Here is a 15,325-nt window from a genome sequence, read left to right as displayed (position 1 = left end):
TTAATGTTGTTTTTTTACGAATAAAACAAAAACTACCCTTCGTATCAAAAAGTAATTGATAAAAAACTTTTGGATCTTTTTAAGGTGCATAATTTTTTATTTACCTTCTTTTTTCAGCATCTTGCACAGTTTGATCACTAAATTAAATTTATGATTTTTCATTATTTTTGGTTCTTTCAAAATTTGAATTTTCGATTATTCAAAACAATCTGAAAAGTTGTTATGATAATATTGTAGGGCTCTCAAAAAGCAACGTTTTTCTTCTCTCCAGTTTTTCTTTCAAGTCTCGCGCTGATTAGTTTACAATTTTCATTTTGGTTTTTTTTTTAATTTGTTGAAAACGATATAATTCTGGTAATATTCTTTTTATCAAAAGAAGTCGATGAGGTAAATTGTTCGGATTTCCAATTATTACGAATACCCGTACATGGAATTTTTAAATCTTGAAAAAGTTGTCTCAGAAATTTTGAAAATTCTCTAACTTTTTGAATTTTCACCCAAAATAGCCAATGAACTTGATCTTTAGATTCTGACACTTAAAGAGTATAACAACGGCCAATATAATAGATTATTTTTTCAAAAGTTATTATACTCGCAAACAAACATGCATATGGAAAGGCAGACACACTCGTAAAAACCTGTATTTCGTGACCAGACGTAATATTTTACACAAATGTGATAACTTTTTTGATGAGAATGTAAAAAATATCTGTACTCTGAGTACTGCCGTGATTTGAAATGTTGAAGATTTGGAATTTCAAATTATTTAGTTTTCAAGATTTATATTTTAAAGCTATATTATGAAATTTCGTTTGAAAATTTCAATTTTGAAGACTTGCAATGGAAAATTTTTTAATTTTAACGATCTGCAATTTAAAACTCTTTAATTTAGAATATTTGCAATCAGAAACTCTTGAATTTTAAATGATGTATAAATAAAATAAATAACAAATAAATTAACTAATTTAAATCTAACAAAATTTTAATTGAATAACAAAATAAAAATTCAATATAAATTATAAATCTTCCTAATTCATGAAATTTGACATGCATATCATGAAAATTAATGAATTTTAAATTTCGAAGTATTGGGTTAAAAGTCTTAATTAATTTGGGTCCCAAAAAAATCACATTTGAGAATTTCAACGGACATGTTCACCAAATCGTTCTCTTAGTCAAATAAATTCACCCATGTTTTTTTATTTAAATATATATATTTTAGCCTCTGCTCTGAGGGATTAAAGTGTTCGGATTCAAAGTAGAGAAATCCTAACACCAAATAGAGTTTTGACACAGAGAGCAGTTATAGATTTATGAACTTATTATTACTCTGCCATTCACTCATTGTCAGTGATCGGAACGCAATAATTAAGCAATTTTAAAATACATGCGGGAAATTCATTAGTCGAATAGACTAAAATATCTGTAGAAATTGCAAACTGTACAAATATAAAAATAAACACTTAATAATATGAAAGAACAATGTATAGATATTGTACTAAAAGTTTCATCTGTTGGAATAAAAATATAATATGGTGAAGTAAATAAATTGTTACTTATAAAAGAATATCAAAAGATGAGAAATAAGTAAATAACAAAGATATATTTGGAAATAATCAAATAACTTTAGAAATATTACAAAATATATGAAACAGAAATATAAATTATACATTTAATTTTCTCTCTGGTATCTATTAAAATAACTATGTCTTACAAAGCGTGGATTAATTTAAATGGTTCTTGTCCAAGCTAAGTTTACCATCAGTGCGCCTCAAAGGTGTGCCGAGAGTTGCTTACAGCGTTCCAAGTGGCTCTTGGCAAACTATATGGGTTGGTGCTATCTACGGGGAGCGGTGGGTAGAGGGGAAGTGACTTTTCTCGCCGGACGCGCCGTCTATATTTATGGCGGGTAACTAAGCTCGCACCGCATCTACGTTTATAATATCTTTGGACTAGGCATGCCATCCTACTTTGGCGAGCGGGGTTGAATCCACGGGAGGGGGGAGAATTCCATGAGTGGGGAGAGTCGCCATCTTACGATCTGCCATTTGATTATGCGCACGAGCATTTTTACCGACAAACTGTGCACGAAAATATAAACATGTGGGCGCTGCCATGTTTGTCGCGGGACGTCGAAAGGTGGCGGACCTCCCCCTCATTGCATCACCCGCGCAATAGCATGCCTCGTCCCTTGTTTCCTATGTCCATGGTGGTAACTAATTGAGCAGAAACTTAATTGGTAAATCATTTTAGAAACTGCTATCTTTCGTCATTTACCGACCCGCAACTTGCGCCTTCAAAGTAACTCTTAGGTAATCTGCCAAGCGGGTGCAGTTATCAGCGCATGTTTTTCATCAGCCCCATGCATCGCCTCCACTTTTCTGTTTTCTTACGATCCGGAGGGGAAGAGTCGGTTAAACTAATCCAACAGATGGCGCCACAAAAATTAGGTCTGTCTTTTTCACTGAATTGCATTAAGAAAAAGTGAAAATAATTAAACACTTGATGCTGTTTGGAAATAAACAAAAAAAAACTAGATAAAAAATAAGTCTAACTATTACTAATAATTTAAAAAAAGAAAAAGTCATGAAAATATGTAGTTTAATATGAATAAAATTTAATTTTGAGATACATTTTCAAAGCAGTTCGAACTTTATATTTTTGTGATTTATTTTGCTCATATTATTGATTTTATTAGTTGTTAAAGTTAAGCAAAATTATTTTTTGTAAAAGTTATTAATGTAGCTAATGAAAAAATTAATAATATTAAAGACCTTAATGACAAAAATATTTAAAACATATAAACGATCAAAAGAATTAATAAAAAATATATGAGGTATATTGTATATTGAGGGAATAATTTGGTAAAAAGTTAATGAAAGGACTAATAAATGAGAAAGTGGATTTAATATTATTTAATATAATGTATATATTTATTTAAATTAAGCCGAATATCATATATACATTTATACAGTGCAATCATTTATTTGTTGCTTAATCTTGAAAGGTTTTTTCTCGCTGCATTCAATCCCTAAAAATTTTATTAAACATTTTTTATTTAAAGGAGATTTTTAATTAAATAGTTAATTAGATTATTGCAAACCTCATTTCTAAAATGAACAGACTATAAACTATTAAACTATATAAACAACCGTACCGTACTCATGACGGAGTGTAGGAGGAAATTCACTTTTTTCGTTCATCTTGACGCTCCGAACTTTTGTCTCCTCTATTTGTTTATTAATAATTTTTCTGCTCAAAGCATGGAACAACTGAAATCTTGTACATAATAATTTTTTACGCTTCGATAACTGATCAGAAAAACTTTATATTGTCTACAGTTATTGTTTAGGGACTCCTAAAATACAAATAATTTGTTTATCATTCCATTTATTTGTTGGAAACAAATATGATAAACAAATCAACAAATAGTCTTATTATCGGTAAAATTTTTTGGTGCGAAAAGTGCTTCGCATTAATGTAGGAATTACATTTAATAACAAAAATGGTTTAAAAGTTTATAATAACTATTGTTATAAACAATTCTTATGGCAAAATATTATTATTTGAGGTTTTCCAAATTATTATTTCCTTCAAGCGCCAGGAAGATTACATGCATTCCCTGAAACAATGAATATTTAATAATATTTGATAAAATATAACAATTTAAATTTTCGTAAATACATTAGATAAAGAAATTCAAAATTTTTGTCCTTTCGCATAGTAATTTTATTTTACACTGGAAATATTTTAAGCTGCTTTGCGAATAACTGCTAGTCACAAAAATATGTGAGAAGTTAACAATAACCATTGTTATGAATAATTCTCGTGACAAAAGTTCAAATGTAAGGTTTTATCAACATTTGTTTTCCTTTCATCGCTACAATGGCTACGGATATTCCTAAAAAATATATCTTTGATCATATTTAGTGGAATATAACAACTTACATGTTTCACTCGGAAAAATTCGTGTTTTCAATCGTAATAGATTGGAAATGTATCATAATACTGCATGCTAAGATTCACTCAATAAAAAATCTTTTGACAATAATGCACCGACTTGGCCATCAAGGAAAATTTAAATTTGATAAAACCTTAAGTTTAAATATTTTATCACAAGAATTGTTAATAACAGTGATTAGTGTTAACTCTTCTAATATTTTTGTGACGAGCAGTCATTCGTCCAGTAGCTTAAGACATTTCTAGGGCAAAAAAAATTTTCTATGCGAAACGGCAAACATTTAAAATTTTTTTATCTAATTTGCCTACAAGAATTTAAATTGTTATATTTTATCAAATATTATTAAATATTTAATATTTTAAGGAATACCTGAAGTCGTTCTGGCCATTGAAAAAAATTATAATTTGAAAAATCTCAAATTCTAATATTTTGACACAAAAATTGTTTATCACAGTGGTTATTATAAACTTTTAAGTTATTTTTGTTATGAAATGTCATTCCTACATTAACGGAAGCACTTTTAGCAAAAAAAAAAAAATTTCACCGATAATAAGACTTTGTTCATACTTTGACTGGAAAAATTATTAATAAAAAAATAAAGGAGACAAAATTTCGGAGAATCAAGATCTATAGAATTTAATGATCTTTAATTTAAAACAGAAAAATTCAAAATCGCAAGAAAATTGAAGGCTCTGGACATTTTTGAATGAAAAAAGTGCATTTCCTCCAACTGTGCGTCATGAGTACAGTACGTTTGTTTATAGATTTTAATAGCTTATAGTCTGTTTATATTAGAAATGAGGTATGCAATGATATAATTAACTATTTAATTCAAAATCTACTTTAAATTTAAAAATTGAATAAAATTATTAGGGGCTGAATGCAGCTAGAGAAAAGCTTTTAAGATTAAGAAACTAATAAATTATTGAACTGTATAAATGTATATATGATGTTGAGTTCAATTTAAATAAATATATACATTATATTAAATCCATTTTCTCATTTATCATTCATGTCATTGATTTTTTTCCAAATGATTCCCTCAAACATTTTAATTACAATTATCACTACTTTTTAAAAATATTTGCTACAAAACTTGAAATTTCTAAGTTTTTAAAGGAACAAAGATTCTTTACTTTGCAAATTAAGTTGTAGTTTTACATATTCTAATTATTAGTATATTTATATTGGATATAAGTAATATGTTTTTCATTAATTCTTCTGATCATGTATATTTTTTAAATTTTGGTTGTCATTGAGGTCTTAAATATTATTAATTTTTTCATTAGCTACATTAATCATTTCAACAACAAATAATTTTGTTTAACTTGTTTAACTTTAAAAAATATTAAAATCAATAATATGAGCAAAATAAAACACAAAAATATAAATTTCGAACTGCTTTCAAAACGTATCCCAAAATTAAATTTTATTCATATTAAACTACATATTTTCATGACTTTTTCTTTTTTTGAAATAATTAGTTATAGTTACTCTTATTTTTTCATATATTCTTTTTTGTTTATTTGCAAGCAGCATCAAGTTTTTAATTATTTTTGCTTTTTCCTAATGCAATTCAATGAAAAAGACAAACCTACTTTTTGTGGTGCCGTCTATTGGCTTAGTTTGACCGACATTTCCCCTCCGGATCGTAAGAAAACTACTACTACCAAAGATATTATAAACGTAGATGCGGTGCGGGCTTAGTTACCTGCGATAAATATAGACGGCGCGTCCGGCGAAAATTGTCAGTTCCCTTGTACCCACCGCTACCCGGCTATAGCACCTATCGACAACAGCCACTTGGAGCGCTGTAAGCAACTCTGAGTAGGCCCCTCGAGGTGCACTAATGGTTACTTAGCTCGGACAAGAACCATTTGGATTGAAAGTAAATTAATTTAGTAAATTGCCTATTAAAACATTTTTACATTTATAAGTTATAACTTTGTAAAACATGGTTATTTTAATAAATACCACAAATAAAAGTCGATGAAAAATATATATTACGGTTTCATATATTTCCCAATATTTCTAAAATTATTACTTATAATTTTAATTCTATATATTTTCTGTATATAGTTCTTTAATATTTTTTATTTTTATGGTCTGCAATTTCTATGGATTTTTTTAGACTTTTATAAAAATATAATTATAATTCCAAGTGATACGAAAATTGTTCTTTCGGTTTTTAGATGTTAAGACAGCAATTCCAAGCCAGATTACGTTTCGCATTGGCAAACTAAATTAGACGAACAGAATTTCACTGTCATATTCATAAAAAATATCATGTTCCATAAAATATATTTTAAAATAAACTTTAAATTATTATAATTACTACAGCTTACTCGAAATATATATATAATTCAAATTATTTTTCAAGTCTTTCAGAACTTTTAAATATATTTATAATGATTCCCATTTTGTCGTAAAATTTATGTAAAATTATGCAAAAAAATGCCTCAAAATCTTCCAGACTTTTTTACAATCTTATACGAGTACATTTTTTTAAATGTTTGAAATATTTTCGACACTGTATTTCGAATAATAAAACTCCAGGCCGAATGCTGTCTAATAATAAAATATACAAACTAGAAAATTCCTGAATTCCAGAAATTGAGAAAACAGTTTTGTGGTCAATATTATTTATTTATTACAAATACAATAATCAAATATTTTTATTATAGAAATTTTGTTTTATGTTTAATTTTGATAAATTATTGTTTTAATTTAAAATAACAATAATTGTATAAAAATGTGATACAAACATAAATTTAAAAACACGTGAGCTTCAATCGAATCAAACCTAACAGGATTAAATTCAGACTACTTTAACGCGAATTTTATTTTCATTTTTTTAAATAATAATTTTATTTTTGCGACAGTTTTCTGTAATATAAAAAAATACAATGCACATTTTCTAACGTCGATTTTTATTCAAAAAAACATTTGTTCAATTATTGTTATTTTAAATTCTAACAATAATTTTTAGAAATTTTAAACATTGAACAAGTTTTTTCTTTGGTATAAGTATTTTATTATTCTATTAAAAAAATATTTGTTATTAAACTATTTTTTAATTATTCAAATTAGGGAGTTGTCTAGCCCGAATATTGTATAATTCGGAAATTTTCTGTCGGCAATTCTCAAATTCTGTAAGATTGTAAATTGTAGAGAATTTTCCAATTCGGAACTTTTATATTTCGACAATGTTATAATTTCGGAATTTTTACAGTGATGTGGGAATTTTATTTTTCGGAAAAAACGACTGAAAAATACCGAAAAATAAAATTCCCGACACTGTAAAATTCGTAAATTGAAAGATAACCAAATAATAAAATTCCCGAAATTATAAAAGTCGAATTGGAGAATTCACGAAAAATAAAATAAATAAAATTCCGGACAATAAGATATTACCGAATTTGAAAAACCCCTAAAGAAAACGGCTGAATTATAAAATATCCGAACTAGAATATTCGTGAATATAAATAATTCAAAAAATTGTTTGTTAAATATTATTTATTTATTGAAAATACAATAATGGAATATATATTTCTGTATGAAAAATTTTGTTTATAAATGTGCATAGTATTAGAAAAAATAATAAAAATGTTCTGAAAAATCGAATTTTTTTAAATAAAAAAATAATGAAAATAAATTTTGATATAAATCGTTGTTGAATTGAATCCTGCAAAATTTGTTTCAAAAATGTTCTTATATAGGTACGAAGAAAATTTAGGCAGAACATTTTTTTCTTTCAAAGCGTACGTGTTTTTTAATGTTTTTTTTTAATACAGTTTTTTAAAAATTATTATTCAGGTACCGGAGATTTCGTTTTTTCGGACTTTTTGTTCATCCCTTTCGGAATTTTTTCAGCGGTGCCATATTTTTATACCTCCTCTTAAAATTATGTAATTCTTCAAAATAAAATTCAACATTTCAAAACATTTTAAAATCATCAAAAGTATCAATTCTCTTTTAAATTATTTTAAATCTTTTTAAATTATTTAAAAAATTTTTCGAAAAATTTTACAGATAAAAAAATAAAACAATTATCATTGTAACATTCAGAGTTTAAATTTGTCACTCTGAAATTGTGATAATTCTTTTTCAAATTGTTTACTATTGAAAATTGTTTTTTTTTGGTTTCCAAACTAAATAGATTAAAAATGGAATATTTTATACTGAAATAATACTTCAAAAAAAATTTTGAAATTGAATAAAGGCGTTCATTTAAGAAGCCATTAATTTGAACGTTTACACTTGTGTCACTATTAAGGCTTTCGAATTAAATTAGTTCAAATTTTAACGTTAAAATATGTAAATTATATCATTTTGAACAGATTTAGAATCATCTTGTAAAATCAATCATTGTTAAATTTTTAATACTCGAACTGCAGTTCAATTTTCAAATTTACTTTCTTTTCCCGATTTGTCCCGGTCGCGAGTATAGCTCAATACTTAGAACAACTTTCATTTTTTTGAAATAGTAATTTTTCGGTTCTAACTTACGGGACAATCATTTTATTCTTTGAAAGATTTTTTACAAACCTTGCTGATAATTTTTACATTCTCTTCCAAAATGAGAAGGTCTTAGTTTTTTTTATGAAAAATGACTTTTTCGGATTTTATCAAATGTCGACGTTTTGAGGCCTCTTGAGTCAGAAAAACAAGATTTTACGCCGGGGTCTGTTCGTCTGTCCGGCGTCGTCGTTGTTGTCTGTATACCGGATAACTTTCGTAAGACTGGTCGGATTGAATTGGACTTTGACAACATTTTTTGATAAAATCAAACTTACCAAAGTTAAAGGATTTTCAAAATCCAAAAAACCAAACGAAAATGTACATTTGAAGCAGAAAGAGCTTGATATGGAAAAAAGTCAAGAGGCGAAAAACGCTACTTTTTCAAGGTCCCATGATTATTTTTTCACATTCTCATCCATAATGAGAAGAGTTTTATGCGAAAAATGACTTCCGCGAATTTCATGAAATTTCGACGTTTTGAGGCTCCTTGAGTCAGAAAAACAAGTTTTTACGTCGGTATCTGTGCGCCTCTCTGGCGTCTATGCCGTCGTTGTTATTGATGTTGCGGTTGTCTGTATATCGGATAACTTTCGAAAAAATAGTCGGATTGGATTTTACTTTGACACACAGTTTTTTCATTTCAAGAATTGTATGTAAAAGTCGTACTATTTTTATTTATATAAAAAATATTTTTCTTCATTTAAATTGTTACAATAAAAGTGTTTCGAAGAGATTATTGAAAAATCTTTCGGGGAATAAAATTAGTATTCATAGGTCGACAAAGGTTTGTTTTCTTTACAAAATTTTGAATTTCGTTTAAATTTTTCCAGTTGTGGTTACTATAGTACAATTTACGTTTGTTTCTCGGGCGAAGAAATCCATTCTATTGTTTGACCAATATTCTTTGTAAGTCAATATTTTTCATAGAAAATTACCCCGAGTGACCTGCAATTATAATTTCATAAACGTGAAAAAACCACATTTCAATGTTTTCTATGAAAAACACAATCCCTGAGTGACAGAATAAAATTGGAAACAATAAGAGTCAATTTATTCAGGAACAAGATTTTTGAACAAAAATGACCTTGAGTGGACCTTAAATATATATTTCTTAATTTTTACAAAAATCAAGCGTTATTTTCTTGACACAAAGCAAAATTTGTGGGGGTGACAAATGATAAAAAAATTAAGAAAACTTGAAGTTGTACGATTTTAATTTGTAACTAAATAATTTGAAATGTTTCAATCTAAAATTATCGAACACTTTCCATTCAAAAATTCTGATGATATATTTTAATAGCTTTAAATTTGAAATTATTCAATATACTGAAGACTACAAATTTCACAATTTCACAATCAAAATTGTTAAAAAAAGTTTTTAAAAGAGTTTTAAAATCCTTAAAAAAAAGGTCAGAGGTTTTAATAGTTCAATATATATGATAGAACCTCTATAAATTTGAAATTAGTCTATACTTTTTCATGTTTGAGCTACACTTATTCAATTTTAGAAGTTATAAATTACAATCGTGAAAAATAAATAAAATGTTTTAATTAATTGATATTTTAAAAAAACATCTCAATGCAGCTGCAAATATTGAATTTGAAATGCGTTGAATTCAAGGTACATTTTAAAAAGAAAACTGAAAGCAGAGGATCGACTTTCAAAAGAAGCGGAAGAAAATGACTCGCTGGATTGCAAATGAACATGGAGAATGGTGCACTTTCGCATTTTTAAATGTTAAATTTAAATTTTTTCGCGTTGTAAAAATTTCAAATCCCATAATGTTGTTTTTTCCCTAACCTATAACTAATAACGAAAATTCTGAAAATTCAAACAATAAGGCTATATTCTGAAAATGAAGCATATTTAACGTTAAAATTCAAGTTCTTAAACTAAAGGCATAAAAATTTGTAAATTTTAGAATTAGTGTTGTGTAAATTGTATTGGCATCTTAAAAGAGTATAAATAGTTCTTAAATTAGTTTTTAAATTTTCAAAAGTTTACCTTTTTTACATACCTAGATGTTAAGAAAGCCTACCTAATTTTTTCAAATTTTAATCACTTATTTTCTAAGAGAAAATCACCCCCGTTTACCAGTCATTGAAATGGATTAGAAAAAAAATCGCCAAGACCCAAGAATAAAAATTGGATGTACATGCGAATTTTAAAATTTTTAATTGAGATTATCTTTAACTTTGTGATATCAAAAATTTTCATACACATTTCTTTTTATTAATAGTGTAGGAAAAACTCAACAAGATCGAGCGCCGGAATTATAATTAGAGCAAATTTTCTGTAATTCTATGGGGACGGCTGAAATATCCCGAAAAATAAAATTCCCGACTCGGTGAAACTCTCTGTCCCGAATAATAAAATTGCAAAACTAATAAAATTCTTGGACAGTTTATACAATTAACGAATTCGAAAATTCCTAAATAATAAAACTCTCAAAATAAAATTGTTTCTTGATCAATATTAATTATTTATTAAAAATACGAGAATAAAATATTTTTATCAAATATATTTTTGTTTAATATTTAAAGTGTTAAAAATTACACAATTAAACTCATTGTGTTGTCCCGTTGTGTTTGCGGTACCGTTTCATTCAGCTTCGGCTTAACCTACATAGAGGTTTAACCTATCCTAACCTAACAAAACCTGACCTAACCTAACCTAGCCGAATGAAATTCAACCTCACGTGTAGCTATGTAAGCGTACGGTTCTCAGTCTTAAATGTGTGCTATATTTAATAGGTTAACTCGATCTTAACCTACAAATGAATAACAAAGGACACGTTATAGCAGGCAGAAAATAGGCTGAAGTAGGTCTATAAATCAATTTAATTACGATAAAAAGCAAGATAAAATGTAAACACGAAAGATAGTATAAATATATCCCTTAAGTTTAAGAAAAGCAGAGAGACAAAATTTTTGAATAAAACTCTTATTCATTTGCATGTTTAAGTTATAGTTCTACATTTTAATTGATACAAACATTGTCAGGTTAATTGAAATGGGGTCAATTCTACTTATAGTTCTAAGTTTCTTCAAATGAGTAATGTGCGTCTAAATTTTTAACCACCCGTAGTACAATGAAATGAATTTTATTGTGTTACGACGGGAACACTTAAGTTGTGTTGCGTTAAGCAAAATTTCGTTAGGTTCTGTTAAGTTAGATTCATTTGTAGGTTAAGATCGAGTTAACCTATTAAATATAGCACACATTTAAGACTGAGAATCGTACGCTTACATAGCTGCACGTATGGTTGAATTTCATTCGGCTAGGTTAGGTTAGGTCAGGTTTTGTTAGGTTAGGATAGGTTAAACCTCTATGTAGATTAAGCCGAAGCTGAATTAAACGGTACCGCAAACACAACGGGACAACACAATGAGTTTAATTGTGTTACGTGTGGTTAGGTTAGGCTAGGTTAGATTTATTTCTAGGTTAGGCTCGAGTTGACCCATTCGATGCAGCACACATTTGCTACTGGGAAAATATGCTTCCAGAGCTTTACGTGTAGTTCAATAAATTTCGGTTCATTCAGGTTAGGTGAGGTCAGGTTCTGTTGGGTAAAGTTATGTTAAATAAGTTGATATCAGACAAGGGTTGATCCTTCACAGTTGTCGACATGTTTTTGAATTGAAAATTTTCATCACTGGCATTATTTTGAAATTTATTTGCCTCAGTGCATGATTTTTCGTCATTTTTCGAGGTTATGGCTCAACCATGACGTGATGGGTGATTTTTGATACCGAATTTGGATTTAGCGCCCCAAAATCCATAGGAATACGTGTGTCTTATTACCAGATCCGCACGCTTTTTTTTGTGTGGCTGTGTAATCTTTCCACTTTCTATTTCCCCCGTTTAAAAAATAGCCAATTTTAATCTATGTTATTCAACATAAAAACAAAATAGTGTGAAAAATGTTTAATGTGATTTTACATACATTAATTAATTTAATATGTAGCAAAAACTGACAACCCAGAATATGAAATATTAAATTTGTTTTTACCATAGCGAAAATTAACCAAAAAAGTTGCAACTCAATAATTTTATGTCAATGAAAATAACAAATATATAAATAAATGGTTCATTCCAATTTCAAAAGAGAAAGTTGGAATATTAAAAAATAATACTGATCACTTACTACGCGAATATACAAATACTACGCTTAAGTAAGATCAGTCTACAAGTGTTTTCTTTTAAATTTTATTGCTGTTTCTTCCTGTTCTCCCTTACTCCACTGTTGCCGAAACTGGCTTTTCTAGCTGTAACATAAACTCTGGGAAGAAAGTTTCCCCCCACTATCCCCTTGCATATATGAGACCCTCAATCGCTGACCGACCCCACAGATTTTAGTGTACATTGGAGTTACATTCTTGCTATTCTTTTCTGAGGAGGGAAAAAGCGCGTCATTATGTCACAAATTTGGTACAAATTCTTATAAGGTTAGTAATAAAATTATTACATTATTACAACATTATTCTCGTATTAAAATTAAAAAAATAAAATATAAATAAAAAAGGTTTTCATTAACGAAACTGTCTGTCCCTAATGTCAATATTTGTTTTTTTTCCAAATTATGTCACAACATAATATTTGAAGAATAACGTGCACTTCGAAGAATACTTAAAAATTATTTTTTGACTACAACAATTTTGATAATTTCTAATGGAATTTCATTTTGTATAAATTGGATTTAAATAAAACATTATTTTCACAGACAAAACCTTTAATTATATAAATAAGCAAAAATCAGTACATTTTAATTAAAAACATACAAACAAAACGCAACAAAAATCCAATAATTATTATGCAACTACAGTTTTTCTTTCGCAAACTGAGTTTTCACTACATTGTGATTGTTGAAATGATTCTACTTGTAAAATTGATCCAGTTTCGGAAACATAAAACTTTTTCAAAGCAAAATTCATATACGAGAAATTAAGGGAAAAATTATTTTAACTTATTATTTTGTGAATGCAATGTTTCTTGACATTATTCTTGTTACTCCGAAAATGTATTTAAGTATAAAATTGATTTAAATTATATTTACCTACTATACAACAATTTACAGCTGTATAAGGTATCTTACAATTTATAATAATATTTTTCGAACATAGATGGAATTAAACAATAATTTTCATTCAAATATAGAAATAACTTTTATCTACATTATTAAAAAAATTGTAACTCCAGTTGTTAGTGAATTTTAATATTAATTTAAGGGATAAAATTAAAACGTTTTTACATATGATTTTAAAAATTGAATGAAAATATTCATCTCAGAAGACCAGCATAATTCCGAAAAATTATTCAATTGAAATAGAGGTTTTTAAAAAATAAATTTATTTACATTACGCAAATCATATTCAATGTTCCATTATATAACCTACACGTTAATAATTAATTTATGTTACTTAAATTTAAGGTACTAAATTTTAATTTTTATTCAATTTAATATTTAAAAAAATATGAAGCTTATATGAATTAGTCATTTTAAAAATAAGAATCATTAAACTGTAATTCTAACTAAAACCTGTAAATACTTTTTAGTTAATACATTTTTTTAAATTCGAACTTTCATTTCTAAAGTTTTTCTTCATTAATAAGCTTTTAAATTAATTCCAGAAAATTTGAGGTTTGGTAAAATCAGTTCATAATTAACTAATCTTTTCACAAAATAAAAAGCATTACACATTTATTTTCAATAAAACATTCAAATAATGTTTACATTATAATCTTATTTAAATTTGAAAAAGCATTTCTCTGCATCTAAATAAATAATAACCTTCCTAACTGAGTTCAATCCTCCGCCGTCCATGTGGGTCATACATGACCCAGGTGATTTTTCGAGGTCGAATTTTATCAAGAAGAAACAAGTTGACGCGTCATTCCCCCACCCCCAACAGTTGCCTTATATGAGGCCAGAATGGACTAAGCCGCATAAGTGTCGCACTTTTCGGCTACAAGTGAACACCAATTGAAAACTGCTTTGGACCCACATGGACGGCGGAAGTAATGAAAATAACATGGACGACAGAGGGTTAAAAAAATTAAAATATATGTATATATAATTTAGAAAATTGAATTTAAATACTCATTTCACAAGATTGGAAGTACCATAAAAAAATATATACTTGTAATACAAGTCTTTAAAAGAAAAAAAGAAACCTTTATTATGAAAGTAATAGTCAATAATAAATTACATATATGTAAAGAAGTTTTAAGCGCGCCTTTCTTTGTGCATAGACTTTTTAATACTAAAGGTGAAAGCATCGACAACAGTAGCTTGGTGATTGTGAATTCTTTTTTGTTAAAGCTGCTTTGGCTTTAACGAACACATATTTATCCCTGAAATTTTATATCATTTACGTAAATGCATATTATTACTGGCAAAGAAAACGTCCACCGCGGGCAAAGGGGCGCTGCTGTATCAAAACAAATATGGCTGTCACAGGGCTTCGGGGTTCCTATGATAAGCATCGCATTTCATATTTTTATTTGTTTAGTGCTTTGTAAAAGTGATAAAAATGTTGCTACTTTCTTTGAACACATTATGTAATTATACTGATGCAACACCGTCAACTAGAAATATGATTGAAGGGGAAAGAGCTATAAATTCTGGTTTCATAATTGTATGCGGGACGACTTGCAAAGCTGCTGATAGAATTGATGTATTTTCATTGTGCTTACGTACTAGCGGATTGGCATCGGAGCCGCACATGATCACAGGAAACTTGTCGATTAGTCAAAAAAGTAAAATTCACAAGCAAGTATCTATTACTATCATGGATTGCACTTGTAAAGCTGGCACAAGCCACTGCTGCAAGCACATTGTT

The sequence above is a fragment of the Belonocnema kinseyi genome, chromosome 2, assembly GCF_010883055.1.
Source record: "Belonocnema kinseyi isolate 2016_QV_RU_SX_M_011 chromosome 2, B_treatae_v1, whole genome shotgun sequence".
NCBI classification, from domain to species: domain Eukaryota; kingdom Metazoa; phylum Arthropoda; class Insecta; order Hymenoptera; family Cynipidae; genus Belonocnema; species Belonocnema kinseyi.
Note: the sequence above shows the minus strand (reverse complement) of the source record.